Raw genomic sequence first — 20,195 nt, 5'->3', positions numbered from 1 at the left:
GAGGGCAAATCGATGCTATCTCCTGTGCCAGTGGCATCGATTGGCATGTCGGTGGGGTGGGCTGCCATGAGAAGGATTGTGCCCTGGTGGCTTAGTGTGCCTGGGCTGCTGGCAGTGTCTGTCATGGGTGAGGGGAGAGGTGTGGCTGCACAGAGGCCAAGTGTTTTGTCATCTCAGCTATCCACCTCATGCCCAGCCTCCTCTAAGTTATGTTTTTACAGTCGTCACCTCCAAGTGTCATCCTGTAAAGGGGATTCATTAGCAGTCCCGTGTTCAGCTGGGGAAAATGAGTTGATCACAGTGGCACTGAGTGCTGAAGGCAGGACTGGGTGGAGAAGCTGAGTCTGTAGGATTTCCAGCCCAGTCTCCACTGGTTCCTCCTTCCTGCTGACCCCATGGTCTCATTTAGTGGCACAAATTGGCCTTCTCTGTGTCGCTGGTGGCAGGCCAGCCCTGATGCTCCAGACTCCCAGGAGATTGCAGGAGAGGTTCAGCAGTCAGCATGCTGGCAGGTGATACGGGGCTTCAGCACAGTGTGTAGTTTGGAAGCGATTTTGTGTTTTCTAGGCGCCCATCTGTGGAGGAGAGCAGTGTCTGCGCCGGTCTGTCTGCTTACTGAGGAAACAGCTGATGCTCCCGTGTGGAACTGTCTGCCCTCTGCGTGTGTCATTTCATTTCCAGGCTGAGAAGCTCCAGGCCTTCTCAGGAGGTGGGTCCAGCCTTCGGGAGCTCTGCTTCCAGTCCCCGGAAGCGCCCTGATGTTTTACTTCCTTGTGGGAATGAAACGTATGCCATGCCAGGTATACAGCATGCTGGCTGGGAGCTCAGCTCCTACTTCTGATTCTGGCCAGCCTCCTGAGGGCAGCGTGCAGGGCTGCATGGTCTTAGAGGGTGTCTTGAGCCAGTTCTTAGTGGTCTCCTAACAGATGAGGTAGACGCCCCTACGTAGCAGTTCCGATTTTCTTAACTTCCTTGTGTAGTGTGGATCGGTGAGTGGAGGGCAAGCAGAGGGCCGTGGGCTCTTCATATCATGGGCGTTTCCCAGGAGTTAGGAGTAGAAAAGACACTTTGGACTCTTGGTGCATGAAGTTCATCATCATCATTGTCCTAATCATCCTCTTTCTCATCATCCTCAGCCATGGGGACCTGGGGATTATGGAAAATTTTTGCTGGATGTTCTAGGCAGAGAATGAGACAGCTTCTAACTCAGGTTGACCTGAGTGTTAATTCGCTCTTGTCAGTGCATCTGAGATCCTACACTGGGCAGCTTGCTGATCCCCCCAAACACACAATTCTTGCATGTGTCAGTGCCTTTGCTCTTGCTGTTCCCTCTGCCTAGAATTCCTTTCCACGTTTCTTTGACTAACACACTTCTCCCCGTGTGCTAAGCCCCAGCTCAAGTACCCCTTCCTGTTGTACAGAATAAATGTATTTCCAAGGATAATGTTTATCACATTCTAAAGTTGATCTCTTCCTTGTTTTCAAGTGCCCAAACACACATGCAACTTTGGGTTTATTGAGGGGAGGGTAGGCACACACAGCAGGGATAGTGGTGGGAAGTCATAACTATACCTGGTGAGTTTGTGAGATGATGGGGTGACTGATGGACTCAGAGCTTCTTTCTATGCCAGGAGTGGCAATACATAGGCCAGGTGGGTCAGGGATGTCTTTGGTGTATAAGCTGATAAAACTATCCTAGGAGAATGGACTTTAGGGTTAGATAAGACCTTAGCTGGAATCAGGCCCTGGTTGCAGCGTGTTCTGAGGCCTCATCTTTGAGCCCGGTTTCTCTTTCTATAGAAATGTGATAATACAGTCTGCCCATTAGGCTTCTGTGGGAAGCATGTGGGGTGATGTAGGTAAAGCACACAGTAGGTACTCAGTCTGGGTGGCTGTAATTGTGACCGTCCTGGCTGAGAAACTGAGGCCTTTAGGAGCAGAGATCTTAATCGTGTACAACTTTAGATCTGCCAGTAGGCCTAGCATGGTGCATGTGCATACTGGCTGCTCATTTTTTATAATTGGTTGAGTAGAGCTAATATCCTAAGGATTTTGTGCCAGGAGGAGGCTGGGTGAAAGTGGTAATTAAGGAAGAAGGCTCTGGCAATGGCATGTGTGTAGGGTGAGTTAGAGGTGAGTAGGGGTGTTGGAAGGGAGAGGAAGAACCTTGAGCCTCAGAAGTGAGGAGATAGCAAGCACACTGTGACGTGACCTGGTGGGGCCAGGTGGGTCATGGAGCCTCTTCTTCCAGTGTGGGCTCATGGGGCCGAGTGGGAAGGTAGCCTTGGGCAGAGAGGTGGGAGGGGCATGTGTGTGGGTAGAGGTACTTGTGGGTGTCTGTAGGTGTTGGGGGGAATGTGCACGCGTGGGTGTACATACATACGCGTCCAGAGGACCCACCGCTGACCAAAAGACACATTTCTGCCCTCACACAGCTAACAGTTGCATGGGAAAGAATGGCATTAATGAAATTGTTACTTAAACGTGTAGTGATTGGTCTGACGGGAAAATTCAGGGATTCTTTGAGAATTCATACAAATACCTAATTCATACTTGGGGGCTTGGGGTAGGCAACTTGTTTTCAAAACAGCTTTTATCTTTTGGTCTTATTTATCCATAATAAGCATAACTTAATAATTTTTACACAGGTAAATATGTTGATCTTTCCTTTCTTTAACATAACTACAATACCATTATTACATCTAAAAAAATTAACCTAACTTCTTAGTGTTCTCCAATATCCAGTCAGTGTTGAAATTTCCCTGTGTGTCTCATAAAAGTTTTTATAGTTGGTTTATTCAAATCAGGATCCAGACAAGATCCACCTGTTACATTTGGCTGACTTGTCTCTTCTAATCCATAGGTTCCCCTGCCGTCTTATTTTCTCAAGTAATTTGATTGTTGAATGACCAGGTTGTGTGTCCTGCAGAGTTTCACGGAGTCTGGGTTTTGCTGATCACACCCCCATGGTGTCAGTTAATTAGCGTGCTGCTGGGGCTCTTGCACACCCTGTAAACTGGAAGTTAGAGCCAGAGGCTTGAACAGGTTTGGCTTGACTTGGTTTCCCCATAGGCCTTTCACCTACTGCTTCAGCAGCCGTTGGTGACTGTGGCCTAGGCGGGAGACATGTCATTGATGGCAGCATCCACGCTAAAGCCAGCCAGTGAGAAGAGTCACCCAGGGAAAGGGAAGGGGAGGGAGGTAAGGCTTGGGTGAGAGGACGGACATGCCAGCACTGAGAAGAGCTCTAAGGAGCTGGTCACTGTAGTGAAAGAGGGCTGGGGTGGAAAGCAGAGGCAGCACTGAGCTGCGGGGAGCTGGAAGGTCTTTTAAACTCTTTAAGCCTCATCTGCAGAGTGGACAGAGTACCTGTGATTGCCTCTGAAAGGACTGTGGAGATTCAGAGAGGTAGCGGATGCAGGACATTTAGCAACGGTGCCTGGCAATAGAAAGGGCTTACTGGATGTTATTGGTAACAATGATGATGATGATGTGGAGGAGGAGGAGAAGGAAGCTTGGACTTTCCCCCCAGGTCCACGAAGCTGTTGAAAGCTTTTGGGCCAGAGGGTTATGATCAGATTTGCATTTTAGGGAGCCTGACCCGTTTGCAAGATGGAGGATGGGTTTGGGATGGGGATAAAGGGGGGCGAGACCGAAGTTAGGTTGATGCTGTTGTCCAGCAGGAGAGGGGGCCAGCATGAGTTGGTGATGCCAATGGGGGTGGAGGCAAATGGACTTATTGGAAGGTATTCAGAGAGCAAACACAGAGAAGAGGTGAGAGTCAAAACAGGTAAGAGGAGGGAGCCAGGAATTCAGGAGCGGGTAGAGGGCTTTGGCTTGACTCTCTAGAAGGAGGATGGTGGTAAATCTCTGGGACCTTGGGTCAAGCATGCACTTCAGTACCTATATATTTCTGTGTTGTGTGAATGTGTCTGTGCTGCTGTACTAATATATTCTGTGCATTTTAATATACACAGTAAAATAAAAATTATTTAAAAATCAGATAAAGATGAAAGAAACAATATTTTAAAATATCTTGCTATGATTAAAATGTCTCCTTAATCTCATTAGCTGGGAGAGCAAGGCAAAATACACACTCAGGGAAAGGTGCATCATTAGCAATAGCAGGTATATATCCACATCTCAAATAGTCTTCTTGATTATTTGATGTTTTTGGCCAATTTCTTTTCAGATCTGATTAGACTAGCATGGCTCTTAGCTCCTTGTGTGGCTGATGAAGAGCAATTACTAGATGTAGGGCAAGTGTCAGCAACCTCAGGCTCATGGGCTTTATTTACGCTTGCAGTACTGGAATGGCACAACTTGTGAGTTCTTTGCAGGAATCTTTTAGAGCCACTGGTTCTATTTTTATAAGGGTTCATTTGGTCTAAACCAGATTATACGCTCTTTGCCAGGCATCTATAAGCTGCAGTGTCACGCTGAAATGAACACACGGTTAGGGCACGCTGGTCACCCTTCTGCATGCTGTCCTCCTGTGCTTCTCTCAGGACACCTGGGAAGCTGTGCCTGACACATGACCCCTACCAGAGCCTCAGGGAGGGCACCAGGGGCCGTCTGTACACTCAGAAGGACTAAGCTTAACTTCTTTCTTTTATCTTCTTTTATGTATTAAGAAGAAATAGAAAAGGAAGTGCAAGCACCATACTTAGAGCCCTGGGTTGCTCTGTGACAAGCCAAGGGTGGCAGAGTGTTTTGTGCGAGGTGGTTAAGGCAGGTGAGGTCCTGAGCAGCCTGCTAGCATGTGGCTCCAGCCTGGGCTCTTGCATGCCAGGTACCCCTGCAGCTCATGGAGTCTGGCTGTTGAGGGGGGCCCCCTTTGTGCTGGAAAAGCCAGGGTGGGTGTGTGGAGGAGGGTGGGGGCAGGGAGGAGCTGGAGTGTCACATGTACCCTCTCTGGCCTCTAAAGCAGTCTGCCCAGGAGCGAGGCCCCAGCTTGCCCCGAGGCCAGGTGTGTGGGCCTGTATGGGGAATTTGGCACATTTAACAGCATTACTTGCCATTAAAAATGAATTTGCATAAGATCACCTTCTCAGCTGGTCCTGGGGGCTGGGGGTCCAGGGTCCTCTCACTTACTGCCTGCTCATGGACATTCCCCTCCCACCAGCCAGGGCCCTGTGTACGTTTCTAGGGATGGCAGTGGTGAGGCCTCAGCAAAAGGAGGGGCCCGGGTACCCACCAGAGATGGGAACCAGATAATGGATTAACCAGGCAGAGCTGGTGGAAAAGAGATTTGTGAGGTTGTTTAAAATTGTTCAGCATTCTACAGGCTGCTATTCTCTTGCTGCTAATCCTGGATTCTGATGAATCCACAGGAGACCCGTGGACTCGGACGTCATGCCTATGCTGAGCAGTTCTACCGCGACCTCACTGCAGCCAAATGTGCCTGGGAGGGAGACTGGCTGGAGGAACGTGGGCCCTAGTTGGTTGTTGCTGTAACATTGCTTCCTGAGCCTGTGCAGAGCCAGTGCAAGCATCTGCTCTGGCCCCAGAGCCCCTGTGATCCTTGGGAGGGGGCAGGCGCCCGGGCACTTGGGGGAGGGTGCGTCCGCCTTGACGGGACTGGCTGCTGCCAAAGGGAGCTCATTGGAGTCAGCTCCACAGTCACCCTGTGCAGTTCCCAGCCCTGGAAAGGAGGCCGGCTGTGAGAAGAGGCAGCACTGCCGACCAATTAGGAGCCCAGGCCGCGTGGCGCTTTCCTCCCCTGAGTGATCATTTCCTTCTGAGGCTTGGTTCTGCCCTCTGATTATCGCAACGCGTTGCCTGTTTGGTTTTTCTCTGCTTAACTCCCACACTCATTTTGTGCATGAATGAGTACAATGAAACCAGTTTAATTTGCTGTTAATTCTCTGCTCAAAATATTCTCTTGTGTTTAAGGGACATGGTCCCTTTCATCTTTCTGTGGTGGTTCTGGAAAGAAGGCAGCTGCTGGGGTGGCGGAAGGGGTGGGAAGGGCGAGGGGCTGTGGGAGACAGGCACAGTTCTTTGTGGAGCAGGTGGGCACTGTGGAGTGGGACATCTTCCACAGCCTGTTTGGGAGGAGGGCCCGTGGGGGTGGGGCCTTTAGGCTTCGGAGCTAGGGGTCATTTTGGATTCTCACTGTGGGGTAAAGTACATGATTGAGAGAAATACCTCCCAGTGGAGGGGTCATGGCAAGGGATTCGAGGGTGCAAACCCAAGCTGGCTTCTGTGGATCCCGTGTGTAGGCATGAGAAAATGAATTCTGCAGCAAGTCACAGTTGTGAGGTGGTCAGGGGAGACGTTGATGTAATTTACGGAAGACAAACTTTAAAAATTGCTTTAAAGCATCTATGTGTAGTGTTTATACAATATGCTCGAGCTTAGCCAGTCTGAAAGAGACCTATTTTTTGACAAAAGTTGCTGGTTTTGGTCAACCGTGCCTAGCTCTTCCACCTCTCTGCTTTAACCAGAGGACCTTGGGGGAAGAGAGCTTTGCACCTGGTGACAGGTATCCAGTCCCCAGTGGCAGGGCTGTATTTTGAGTGGCAAATGATCTACACAGGAGCCGAGTCTGCCGAGCAAAAGTAATGAGGGGGGGCGGCAGCTTTGTGGCTGGTCACCCCGACAGTCCCTCAGGCCATGTGGGAGCAGAGGCAGCTGGGTGGAGGGTGGGTGAGGCTGATCCACCATGAGGGTCTGCCTCATTCTCCAGTAATTGCAGAAAGACCCCATCTTGGGGCGCCTGGGTGGTGCAGTCGGTTGAGCGTCCGACTTCAGCCAGGTCACGATCTCGTGGTCCGTGAGTTCGAGCCCCGCGTCAGGCTCTGGGCTGATGGCTCAGAGCCTGGAGCCTGTTTCTGATTCTGTGTCTCCCTCTCTCTCTGCCCCTCCCCCGTTCATGCTCTGTCTCTTTCTGTCCCAAAAAATAAATAAATAAACGTTGAAAAAAAAAAAATTAAAAAAAAAAAGAAAGACCCCATCTTTTGGGGAGGCTGTTCTTTTGGAAGCTTTATGTAAATTGAAGATGGAGGAGGTTGAGAAACCACCAGGGATCAGCTTCCCTCAATTTTCCTGCCTGGAGCTACCAAAAGTGCAGGTTGAGGGAGCCCAGGAGCCTCCCAGAGCCTGTCAAGCATTCTTCTGGTGACCTAGCTGGGCATTCTTGATTCCCTAGGTAGGAGGGCGGAGCTCCACTTTGGAAAACACACGTGCTTTATCCATGATTTTAGCACATCTGTAGAGACTGCCTGCTAGATAAAGGTGCACAGGAAAGGGAGAAGAGCAAAGGCAGCCTGTGATGGGTGGATTTACAGGGGCCAGACAGTATGGCCCGTGGGACTTACCACACTGTCCTGCCTGGGGTTCTTCTTTGCCAGAAGTGGGGAGAGAATTTCAGAGGCCCAGGATGCTAGGAAGCAGGGATCTTTGGAGAAGATGGGGCTCTGAAGATGAAGTCGGGGGTCAGCTGGGCTGGGTTGTGCTCAGGGAGTGGTGAGGGCCTCCCTCCCCTGCCCCAGGCATGGGACTCCTTCCTACCTGCTTCACTTCCCATGGTGCCCTCTTGACATGAGCACAGTTTGGGGAGCTAGGGCAGAGATTCCCAGCAAGGAGTGAGCTGAGAATGGATACAATCAGGATCAATGTGCTGTTTGGGGGCGCTATAGTTGTACCAAGGTGGAGCATTGTCATCAAGCTCATCTTAAAGGATATGAAATGAAAATAAACACAGTGCGTGCCCTGTCATCTTGCCTTCTTTTTGTAATTAGGAAATCTCCTTCTTCACCAGAGAAGGCATAGTGACACTCATGTTTGTGTGTCTTACCTGGTATGTCTCTACCACAGCCTGGGTCCTCCTCACCTCTGGCTTCAGACCACCTCCTGAGTCGTATGGGTGGAAGGCTGAGAACGGTGGGGACAGGTCCCATGTTCTGCAGGCTGACACCAGCCTGGCCCTGCCATGCCCACTCTCTGCCACCCATTTACCATTTACCATCCCTCTCCTTGGCAGCCAGAATACTTGTCCCGTGTTAGCTACTAAGGATGGTCTGTTTCTGGAGCCCCGCTTCACAACCCACCCCTTTATCCTTACCAAAGAGTCTTGTGGTAAGGACACTGGTTTAACTAACTTTTCTAACTAATTGGACCACATAACCTTTTTTTCCCTGGAGCATATATTCTTGTTTCCCAGTTCCACATAGTACCCTTTGGGAAACCTTGCTCCAAACCTTCCAGTCCCTTATGTCTTCTCCCATCCAAATCCTTTGCAGAATCCGAGAGGTGCCTGTAGTCTGGCTCTTGCAGGAAATCTTCCCTGACCATCTCTGTCCTCCCCAGGGCCCTGATAGTTCATACCACTTAGCTCCGAGGATTCTTTTACAGACTGAGGTGATGAAAGTAGTTTTTCAGGATAGTCACAAGATCCAGGGTCATGGTTTTCTCAGGAACCTGATTAGTACTTCCTGCTGGACTTCCAGCCTCTGTTGTCACTTGCTACACTTCCTCACCCCAGTGCTCCAATGCACTTGAACTTAGGACTTCCCAAGTCAGAGAATTCCACAGCCTTCAGGCCAGTGCCTTGACCAGCTATCTCCCACCCCTTGTCCTACTCTCAGGCCCAGGGGCCACCCATCAGCCAGCTCAGGGCTTGCAGCAGCCTTGGCCATCCATGCACTGAGCAGGTGGTGAGTATTTACAATGTGCCTGGACCTGAGGATATAGGTGTAGACAAGACAGACCATGCCCCTGGAGTCATGGAGGGAATCTGCCATTCCTGGCTGGATTAGCTTCCTAGGGCTACCATAAAAAATTGCCACAAGCTAGTTGCTTAGAACAACAAAGATTTATTCTCTCACCATTTTGGAGGCCAGAAGTCTGAAATCAAGGTGTTGGCCAAATCGATTCCTTCTGGAAGCTCCAAGGAATAATCTGTTCCTTGACTCTCTCCTAGCTTTTAGTGGTTGCTGGCACTCCTTGGTACTCTTTGGTTGTAGTTGCATAAATTCAGTATTGGTGGTGACAGGAGCCTTGCTGTGTCCATTATCCCCCGGCTGCCCTCTAGGCTGTGGAGGGAGGGCAGAGCTTTGCCATTTCCCCATGATTCCTGGGTAGGCCTTGGCTTGTTTTGATTGAGCATCTTGCTGTTGGCTTCCCTTCTAAAGCCCCCTTTGCCCATCTGCTGACTCTTCTCCTTCTACCACCTGGTTTTGCTATGTTGCATTTTCTCTCAACTGATCTCCTTCATTGTGCCTCTGATTATGGCCCCATCAGATCAAAGGGGACTCTTCCCTAAACATGACAACATGTTTCTTTTGATGTGCCAAGTTTACAGACTCCCAGCTGACAGGAACACTAGTTACCCATGTGTCTCTGAAAATTCGGTAGTGGTGAGTGAGACTTGTGCTCCCCATGCTTCTTCTGTTTTTCTTCAGGCCTTCTAGGAAGGACTTAAACTCCTTCCTGAAGCTGGTGGAAACCAGTTAGCCAGAGAGGATGGCATCATAGACCAGACTTAGGCCAGTCATCTTCCATGGATATACTTTGCTTAGAGTACTCAATATAAACTATATTTAATTTTGTTTTTGTTCACTAAATATACCCAGGGACACAGCTGGTGTCTTTCTGGTGTTCTGAAGGGTCACAAAGACTTCTGCAGAAGTTTGTAGGTGTACTGATAGCTCGAAGGCTATTTTATTATTATATGTTAAAATAACGAATTAGTTGATTAAAAATTACATGAAAAAATTTAAATCTCACTCAACAAATTCTGTCTGCACATTTGTCCAGGCCAGACCCCTTTCCTGTCTAGATTTTGGGTGGGCAGACGGTAGGCCACAGGCACGATGAAGCCTGTAACCTGTTTTCATGCTGTAATGGCAATGGCAGATTTACATAGGTGTAACAGAAACCTTATGGCTCACAAAGCCTAAAATATTTACTCTTTGTCCCTTGACAGAAAGTTTGCCAACTGCCAGCATACACCATCGTAGCGAACATCATTCAGCCCAGCTTCTGGGTGGTAAACTAAGGCCACTTGGGAGGGTGTGCTCTTGAACAGGCTGGAGGACTTCCCCTAGAGCTGTGTTCTTTCCCAGCCAAGATGGTGTGTTCCCTACAGAGGTCCAGGGAATGCAAGCCAAGATCCATTCGACTGATGGTACGTACTATGGCTAGTGTGTGTAATAAGATCTCAAGCAGTAGGGCACATGCCTATCTCTCAACTGTCTTTTGAAGATGTGATGATGTCTGTGAAAACATTTTATAAATTCTAAGGGCTGTTTATTAAAAGCATATGTTAGCATCCCCTCAAAAATAAAATCTAGCAAGATATGGGTGAGATCTTTATGAAATGAATGGCAAGACTCTGATGAACAAAATTAAAGAACTAAATAGGGGGATATTCCATGTTCGTGGACAGGAAGATTCAATATTGTCAAGATGTCACTTCTTCCCAACTTGAGCTATAGATTCGATGCAATCCTAATGAAAATCCCAGCAAGTTATTTTATGGACATAGACAAAATGATTCTAAGGTCTATATGGAGAGACAAAAGACGTCAAATAACCAAAACAATGTTGAAGAGCAGAGGTGGAGAACTGACACTACCCACCACTGAGCTTGAATGCTTTACATGGTCACAGAGGAGCAGCACAGAGGAGGGAAGACTTACTATAAAGCTGCAGTAATCAAGAGAGTGCGGGATTCCTTTTTTTTTTTTTTTTCTTAACGTTTATTTATTTTTTTGAGACAGAGAGAGACAGGGGAGGATCAGAGAGAGAGGGAGACACAGGCTCCGGGCTCTGAGCTGTTGGCACAGAGCCCGATGTGGGGCTCAAACTCACGGACTGCAAGATCACGACCTGAGCCGGAGTCGGACATTCAACTGACTGAGCCATCCAGGCGCCCCGAGAGTGTATTCCAAAAGAATACACATATCAATGGAACAGAATAGAGAGCCCAGAAAAAGATCCCTACAAGTATAGTCAAGTTCTCTTTCACAAAGGAGCAAAGGCAATAAAATGGAGCAAAGACAGTCTCTTCAACAATTGGTGCAGGAACAATTGGAGGTCCACATGCAAAAAATGAAGGGGCGTGGGGCCCCTGTCTAGACACAGACCTTACACTCGTCATAAAAGGCATATATCGGGGCGCCTTGGTGGCTCAGTTGGTTAAGCATCCGACTTTGGCTTAGGTCATGATCTTACCGTTTGTGGGTTCGAGCCCCACATTGAGCTCTGGGCTGACAGCCTGGAGCCTGGAGCCTGCTTCTGATTTTGTGTCTTCCCCTCTCTCTGCCCCTCCCCCACTTGTTCTCTCTCTCTCTCTCTCTCTCTCTCTCTCTCTCTCTGTCAAAAATAAAAAAAAAAGTTAAAAAATTTTTAAGAATCCTATATCTTAACTTTTTATCCAACTGTTTCAAAATAATAATAGATAATGAGTGATTATTATGGGCCAGGTACCATAAAAAACACTTTACAATAGCATCATTAGACCTTCATATTACCTTGAGAAACAGGTGTATTTTACCCATATTACTGGTGAGAAATCTGGGGCTCAGAGAGGTTGTGTAGGTTGCCCAAGGTCACACTGCTATTATATAGCTGGATCGGAACCCATGTCTTCTGACTTCACCTCCAGTGCTCTGTTAGCTGCATCATAACTGGCTAGTTAGGGGTCCTTTAAATAAGGCAGGTGTGTATTTTCCTCTGCTGGTAAGTAAAGCTTTGCATCATTTTTTAAAAGGAAGGGCAGGTGTACCTAAGGAACATGGTGAAACATAAAACACAGCTCAACTGTCTCTGGCCATTTCTAGTCTTAACACTGAATTTTGGCTGTTGTAGAGTAAAGCTCCATGTCATTTTGCTGCGATGTGAACCCAAGATGTGAAGCACCAAGGGAGCTTCCAGGAGGGACACAGTTTGCTGTTTGCCAGTTGTCATCACATCATACGTTAGGGCAGTTCTTATGATGTGGGGAAATGGTGACCCCCCTCCTGTCCAAGAAAGCCAGCCTGTAGTACTGGTGATGGAAATCAGGAGGATGCAAAGAGAATTGACACCTTACCAGAAAGAGTGTACAATTGATTGTATTACTCAATTTAAAAATTAATAGAAGTCTTGGAACATGGCCACATTTAGATATTACCACTTGACTGTCCTTGGGAGGCTGAAGAATAACCATTCATGTCCCTGCTTACCGCCTATGCACTCTCCCCACCCGCATTCCAGAACTTGGCGTTCCCTCTCCAGGCCTCCAACACGTTGCTGCCTTTAAATTCAGCGTCTCCTGGTACAGAGTTAGGGACCAATACATTGCAGATAAGCCTCCTCCCCTGAGAAGACTGTAGGCTGACGGCCTCGCTAGTGTCTTGTTCCCCCGCTGATTCGGTCACTGGCCCATTCACCCAAACCTGAATGGGCCCCCAGTGCTCTTACCCACATCCTGGGCACATTTCTGCCCCCATCCCGTAGTGCCCTAAGCTGTGTATCCCATCTTCCCTTTTGCAAGCCCTCGCCCCTCCTATTCTAAACACAGGATGTGGAGCCTTCTGCAAATACACCAAGATGCTTCCACGTGTCAGGCATGGAGGTGCTCATATTCCCAATGAATGCATGGGGCGGGGGGCAGGGAGGGCTTGCCCAGCCTCTGGGAGCTCTGACTAGAGAGAGGCTGGTCCTTTCACTGGCTTTCCCGGGTCGAGGACCTAGGGCTCCAGCCTTGCTGCATAGGGCCCCATGCCTTCACAGTAACCCACGTGGGCTGCATGCAGGGAAGGGGATCTGTTCCCTGTGCCTGTCACTCTGCACTGCGCGGAGGGAAGTGGGGCTTTTGTGAGTTCTCAAGTGAATCTGCTGGCCCATTGTCTGGGCTAACTCTCCACAGAACTCCACCAGCGCCCATGAGGACAGGGCGGGGCTGGGAAAGGCCGGATGTATTCCCAGCCAGGGCTGAAAACACTATTCATCCCAGAAACACCCTATTAAGTAGCAACAATGGCACAAGGAGGGAGAGGGGAGAGTGGGAACAAGGAGGGAGAAGGCAGGAGAGGTGAGGGAGGGGAAGGGGGGAAGAGGGCCAGGGGGAGGGGGGAGCGCAAAGAGGAAGAGCACCCACATGCAGAAGAGGGGGCCACTCTTCAGCTCCTTGTGTTCCTGGGGAAGGATTCAGAGCTTTAAGGAGCCACATTTCTCCTCGGGAGACCCTGGCATGCTCAGTGGGATTCATAAGGGAGATGAGAGGTAGGATGTGCCCACCAGGGAGGTGACAGCCCCCTTCCCTCCTCTGTGCTGCTCCTCTGTGACCATGTAAAGCATTCAAGCTCAGTGGTGGGTGCTGTCCCATTAGGACGGTGCCAGTGAGGTGGTGGGGCTGACAGAAGAGCTGAGGGAACCAGAGTGAGGGGGAAAGAGACTATTCAGAAAGTCCTGTCCCCTCATCATCTGAAGGGCTGACGTGGAGAAAGGGAAGCAGTTGGCTTTGGGGGGAGGGGCTTTCATGGTCACAACAAGGGCCAAAGAAAGGAAATCCCAAGGAGCCAGCCTTCTGACAGTTGGACCAATCTGACAAGAAAACGGCCAGCTTGGAAAGGTAGTGAGTGACTCGTCTTGGGTGGTATGTAAACTGACACTGAATGGTCAACTGGTGAGGGTGCTGTATCAGAGGCTTGAGCTTAGGATGGAGGAACATACCAAACTTCTGGAGCTTTTAAACCCAGATAGGTTCTGAATTGAGAGTGATGCCCAGATTTGGGACCCAATCCCCAACGTATCTGGATAGGAAATTGTGAATGGGCAGAGGAAATCTGGGCAAGTCATTGTGTCTGAGCTGGAAAACATGGAACAGAGCTCCAGATCCTGAAGCCACTGGACTTGATCTTTTCTCAGTTCAGAAGGAAAAGAACTGCAGGTGTCGCTTTTCCCGAAGCCTGCTCTTTAGGCCAGAAAACCGAGAGAGAGAGAGAGAGAGAGAGAGAGAGAGAGAGAGTTGAGAGTCACAACCCTCTCAAGGAAACCTCTCCCCCAACCTAGAAGGGAAATGCAAGGCCAAGTTGATGAATGAACCTCGCCTTGAGCTTCCAGCATTGAAGAGGAGGTGACTTCCAGGCAAGAGCCTCAGTCCAGAAAGGCCTAGAGTGATCATCCACCTTATCCACTGTCTATCCTGGGGGACTGGGCAGAGAGAGAGAGATCCAGGATCATAGCGCATGCTGATGGCAGAGCCAGGCCTAGACCCCAGGTCTCCTCTGTAATTGAGAGTGCTCTCTTAAGCCTGGGACATCCAGGTTGTGATGCTGAATTTATCCAGTTTCAAAGCCCTGGTAGCTGTGGGAGTATAACAGCTTCTGCCCTGGGAGGTTTCAGGCATCAGGCTTCCCCCTGCCCTCCCTTCCTACTGCAGAGGGCAGATCAGGTGCTCGTAACCAGAGCTGGAGCTGGACCCTGCGGCCACCAGTCTAGCTTGCCTCCAGTTGTGAAAACCCAGCAGGACGCTTTGCAGGCCAACAAGGGAACTTTGCCTGGAGCTTCAAATCCCTCTGGAGACATTTCTGCACAAAGGCATGCACTGCAGGAGTTTTTCAAGGCTTAGGGAGAACATTTGTGGCATTGAAACCATTTGGGATCTCAGGAAATGCTGGATGTCAGGAGCCAGTCAATGCCATTGATTGGGAAACAAATAGAAGTCTTCCCAGGGCCCTCTCCAGACACCTTGGTGGTGAGAGAGAGACCTTAGGGGCATTAGTGACAAGCAGGGCTGGACAGGCTCTCCCTGATAAGGAGAAATAGAGTGGCAAGAGATCCATTCCTGGGGGCAGGAGACATTCGTGCAGTTCAAGGGGGTGGTGCTGGAGAGGCCTTGGGCATCACCCCATTGACACCCCCCCCCCCTCCCGCCAACCACACAGCTCAGAGAGGCCAGAACTGTGATCTCACAGCTAAGATTGAGCCATTCCCTGGCACGCCCCTCCTGGGGTCAGCTCTTGGTGGTCCATTGCTTCCATCACTGCTTGCCTCCCTTTGACCCTCTATGTGTTAACAGTGGTCATGTGATGCAACAGGACAGGGTTAGACCTAGACGGACAGCACCTTGCAAGGAGTTCAGAATCAGTCCTTCCGGACAGGGTAAAATGATGAAAACAGACAGCGATTGAGCCTTGCACTGAGTGGTGGCTCTGTACCAAGGTGAGGGTGGGGCGGACTTGGTGGCTGGAGTCTTAAGGGAGGCCTTCTGAAGGAAGATGATCGAGCCTCTGTGCCTTGCCACCTATAGCCTTTGAACCCAGGCCTGATTCACACAGCTGGGCCCGTGGGTCAGCTCTCCAATGGCTGTGCATTGCCACTGCTGGGTGATCTGCAAGGTACCTGTGGAGGAAAGTGATGTCACTTGGTCCTGCTGTCATGGAGCTCGCAGGACACTGGCCAGGAAACTGCAGAGATGACATGGAACACAGACCCTACAAAGCTGAGGTGCTAGTGGGGGTGGGCTATATCTTCAGGGGCAGGAGGAACGTAAAGGCTGGGTGGTCAGGCAGGCTTCCTGAAGGGGGCGAGAGGGGCCATGGCTGGAGGAGTTTGGGGGGTGGACAGTTAGGGTGTGATGAGGATAGATTCAATCGGGGGGACCTGGGTGGTGGGTCTGGGGGCTGCATTAGGCCAGGCTGGCTCTCTGGAGAGGGAGGGGGAGGCCTCTGTGTAGGAGTGGGGTGGGCAATGAGGAGGCATGAGGCCACGTGCAGAGAGAGCGGTGGCATGAGGCACAGCAGCCCCAGCACAGGACACTTGGATGAGGATATCGGCAAAAAGTGTTAGCACCTGGTGGCAGGTGTGCTTTGGAACAGCCCTAAGGGTGTTCTGGTGGCTCCTGGAGACTCAGCACCCCCAGTCTGGTCCAGGGTGTGTCCAGGAGAACATGAGAACCTGCCTGGCCAGCCCCACACCCTTCTTTTCTGACTGGTGGCCCCTCCCCTGGCACATCCCCTAAGCCCTCCCCCCTGGGGGCACCTGGTTTTCTCTGACTGCTCTCAGTGTACTTCAGAGTCCGTTCCCAGTGCCAGCAACTTCAGAGACATACTGTGCCACAGATCAATCCAGGATGAGGGCACAGGAGGGCCTGGAAGGGGAAGCAGACGGCAGCGTGTTCCTTCTGATTAACGAGCTCGGGCCACCATCCATCGCTGGCCTTCGTTAAGACTGCATAGAGTCATTTTGCATGGGCATGTGGGCTTTCCTCCCTGCTTTTCTCCAGGGTGATTGATGCCTCTGGGGGCCTGTACCCCCAAGAAGGGAGAGGCCCTCTTTCCTGTGCCCACGATAGACAGGAGGCAGCAGGCTTATTCTGCACAGCTCTTTCTTGTTTGTGCCACTGGTGCCAACTCATGGGTATGTCCGAGTGGCTGGGGCACAGATTTCATCTCCATCAGAACCCATGGTGATGGAAGAATGGAATGTGCCAGGCTCCTCGATTTTAGTAGTTCTTTGACATCCCTCACAAAAACGCAAAGAGGTGAAGCACTGAGCGGCACTGGGCTCCTGGCCAGGCCTGCACCATCAGTGGGGAGGTGTTGATTTAAATGATGTCCTCAGACCACTGCATCCCTGTGTGGTTTCCTTTTCTCTCCTGGTGCCTTGCGTCTCTCTCTCTCTCTGTCTTTGCTGCTGCTGGATTGGGGAGAAAGGTGTGCCCTGTGTTGTCAGGAAGGAATCTGGGTTAGGCAGAGGTGAGGGCCTGAGAGCCAGATTGGCTGTAGGTCTGGTTAAAGATCCCAGGACACCTGATGGCCCGGCAGTAGGCAGGGCAGTCAGCAGTCATGCCTGGGCCGGAGGCAACCTCAGAAGTCTGCTTTGCCTTTTCCCACTCGCCTGATCTGGCTGGTTTGGCTTGGGCCCATAATGTTTGATGCCAGAGATCCCTGGAGATTCCTGACCAGGGGTGGTGACCCCCAGTTCTCTTCTTGGTTCTCTGGCTGTGGCATATTTTCAGGCACAAGAAGGGCACACGTGGATCTGAAGGGGTGTCTGGCCATCTTAAAGGACGAGGGGATACTGATACCAGAATGGGGAAGGGAACTGAGACAGAAGGAAAAGAAGGCAGAAGAAGGAATTTGGCAAAAGAAAGACTGTTTGGGATTTTTGTACCCCAAATGGAACTCTTCTGGTCTCTGTGTTTCCTTGTTCCTGTGTTAGTCTCACATGTGCAGAGCTCCTCCTATGTTGGAGAACATGCCCGGGGCCCCCATCCATCTGTGAGCCATGTGGAGACAAGAAGCTATGCTCAGGGTGGGGAGGCCAAGGTGAGGGGGGCCTGGGAGCACAGAATGAGTGCAAGCTGTGCAGGGGCATGGGGGTGGTGTAGGGGTGCATGGAGGGTCCTGGTGGCCAGACCTTCATGACAGCAGTCTCCTGCAGGCAGGGCCCAGCACTGAGCTTCCTCTCCAGTTAGACAAGAATACTGTTGACACTGTAAAGAGTGAGCCCAGCAGATCCGAAACCTCAGGAAGACTAGCGGCATGTTGCCTGGGAGGGTAATGGGACAGACACTGTTGTCACCCTGCCTTTGTTCTGAAGAACTACCCAGACTTCGCCCCTTCGGGAAACCTCCAAGGGTCGTGGAGCTGCTTGCTGACCCCCTTCCCAAGGGCTGTGGATGCAAGGAGAGAGAGACTCTTGTTCTAAGTTCTTGGTGGCCTTCCCAGAGAGAACCCTCTCTGGTGGCTCATGAGATAGTAGATGGGAGAGGAGCCCACTGCCTGGCACTGTCACGGGGAGGGGAGCAGGGTGCAGAGGAAGGCAATATGGGGAGCACTGGGATTGGGGTGTGGCCCTTTCATGCAGAGCAGAGCCAGTCATGAGTGCCTCGAGTACCAGCCTCACATGCTCTGCCTCAGTTCCAGGGCACTGAAGGGAACACTGGACCCAGGAAAGCCCAGTGCTGCTTCCTGGGCCTCAGTGTGTGTCTGGGGGTGGGGTGGGTGGGGAACCACTCGGCTATTTGGGCTTCTTCTTGTTGGCCTTCCCCATTGCTTCAGACCTGACGGGGCCACACAGGGTCCAGCTGGTCCTCAGGAGGAGCCGGCCAGACAGTCATTTAGTGAGCTCTTGGCCGGGCTCCTGTCCCACCCCAGATCCCTCATTCACAGTGTGTGTGGGAAGAATGAGGCTGCACTGAGTGGCCTGTCTGTGTCTGGGCAGGGGGTGGCTGAGGAGAAGCTAGTGTGGCACCTCCATCAGCTGAGGCCACCAGGGCCGGGTGGAGCCAAAGCCCATCTTTCAGAAGGGCCTTTGGGTGGGAGACAGGCATCCGGCCCAGTCCCAATGGGTGTAGCTGAGGACCTTGAGCCGTGAGAGACTCTGCTCCACACCAGGACCAAACTTGGGACATAACAACAACTGCTGTTTGAGGGTCAACAGCAGCTTATCAGTGGCCGGGAGAAGTGCCGGGTATGAATACTATCTCATTGGCTCCACACAAATACCTTGTATGAGGTGTGGGTGCTCTTATCTTCATTTAGTGGATGGCTGAGCATGAGCCGCAGGGGCCTGAGCACCTTGCTCAAGGTCAGACAACTGGATAGCGCTGGAGCTGGGACTCACACCCAAGTGTGTCTGATTCCAGTCCCATGTGACCAGGACTCTGCTACTCTGCAGGTGGCTGCCTCCCGTGTGCCTGGCTGCAGGACCTGGCGGGAGAGGTACAGGAGACGCGGTGCTGCCTATCCTGGGTTACTAATGTGAGCCCTGAGGATCGTCAGGGGCCTGGCCGGAACACATGGGGGCCCAGAGAGGTGGCGGAGGGGAGATGAATGAAGCGGCTGTTTACCAGGGTTTGCATGGGGGAAGCACAGCACCAAGGATGGCAGAGCACTTAGAGACCAGCAGCGATGGGGCACCTTTCCCACCCGTGGCCTGAAGGCAAGGTGGGGGCCCTGTTAGCAGACCCAGGCTGTAGGAAGGGGCCGCCAGCCTCTGCACGCTCTGCAGGGAGGAGCCAGGGATGTGCCTTAGCCCTGCACTCCCCACACCCTCCTGGCTCCTGTGCTGAGGGGCCCGGCTGATGCCCCTATACAGGTCTCTAAAGGTCTGCCTTCTGGGATGGAACGAGAAGGAGAAGGGTGGCCAGTGGATCTGGAGGAGAGCAAATGAAGACTGTCTCTTACCTGTTAGAAAGGATGTCTGAAGGAGACACCGGCCTTGTCTGTGCCTGTATTTGCCAAGCTTCCCGTGCGGGACCTGAGTATTTGTTAGAGGAAAGCTTACAGCTTTATTTCCTGGCATCTTACCCTTCTGTTACAGATTGTACTGTGCCCCTCCCCTCTGCCAAAAGAAAGGTGTGTGGAAGTCCTAATGCCCAGCACTCTCACATTGTGATGTTATTTGGAAATAGGGTTATTGTGGATATAGTTGGTTAAGATGAAGTCATGTCGAAGTGGGATGGGCCCCTAATCTAACATGACTGGTGTCCTTGTGAGAGAGTCACACGAAGACAGAGACACACGGGGAACAGTATGCGCCGCAAAAACAGACATATGATGCAGCTGCAAGCCAGGGAGCACCAAAGTTTGCCAGGATACCGCCAGAAGCTAGGAAGGAGTCTCCCCTACAGGTTACAGAGGGGGCATGGCCCTCATGACTCCCTGATTTTGGACATTGCGCTTCCAGAACTGAGATAATACAAGTCTGTTTCAGGCCACCCAGGTTGTGGTACTTTGTTGCAGCCCTAGGAAACGAATATGTCTCCTAAAGCAATTTCCGTGTTTTATTAGCAAAAAGCATTTGCGAGGTACAAGTGTATGCACGGCTAAGTCACCAGAGGACCAAGCCAAACCTGGGGATTCAGGAGGCAGAGTTTCCCTTTGGTGTTTGGCCATGTTTCTTAGAGACCACTCTAAGAATTAGGAGCCAGAAGCGACCCTCTGAGGCCAGAGAAGAGAGGAAATTCTCTCGAGCCATCTACCAAGTCTGAGGCCAGGCTGGGCAGAGAAGGCAGCCCATGTGAGGCTTATCTCCAGCCCGATCCGGCTCCACAACTGAACAGCTCATGTCCCGTCCCCATGCTCTGGTCTGTTGCCCTGTGAGCCTCGGCAGTGCCCTTGGAGGGAGGGAAATCAGAAGCGGGGCTCTGGGCCTCATGCTTGTTCTCGGGCTGTGCCCTGTGTGGACCAAGCACAGATGGAGACCTGTCCCAACTCCTTGAGGCACACTGCTGTGCTGTGCCCCACCTTCCT

At 51.2% G+C, this 20,195-nt stretch overlaps 1 protein-coding gene across 2 annotated transcripts in view; it reads left to right on the top strand.

Annotated features, from left to right (window-relative positions):
- Positions 1-20,195, top strand: part of EPHB1 (EPH receptor B1) — a 432,420-nt gene that overhangs the window by 107,874 nt on the left and 304,351 nt on the right. Inside the window, exon 1 of one of the 2 annotated variants that reach the window (XM_045503565.1) lies at positions 15,046-15,441. The exons of the other annotated variant lie outside the window; for it this stretch is intronic. The gene's annotated coding sequence lies outside the window, so the exon portion shown is untranslated. Of the gene's footprint in view, positions 1-15,045; positions 15,442-20,195 lie in introns of those variants that run through there. 2 annotated transcript variants of the gene reach the window in all.

This window comes from Leopardus geoffroyi, chromosome C2 (genome assembly GCF_018350155.1).
Source record: "Leopardus geoffroyi isolate Oge1 chromosome C2, O.geoffroyi_Oge1_pat1.0, whole genome shotgun sequence".
Lineage (NCBI taxonomy): Eukaryota > Metazoa > Chordata > Mammalia > Carnivora > Felidae > Leopardus > Leopardus geoffroyi.
Note: the sequence above shows the minus strand (reverse complement) of the source record. Positions and strands in the feature narration are given on the sequence as shown.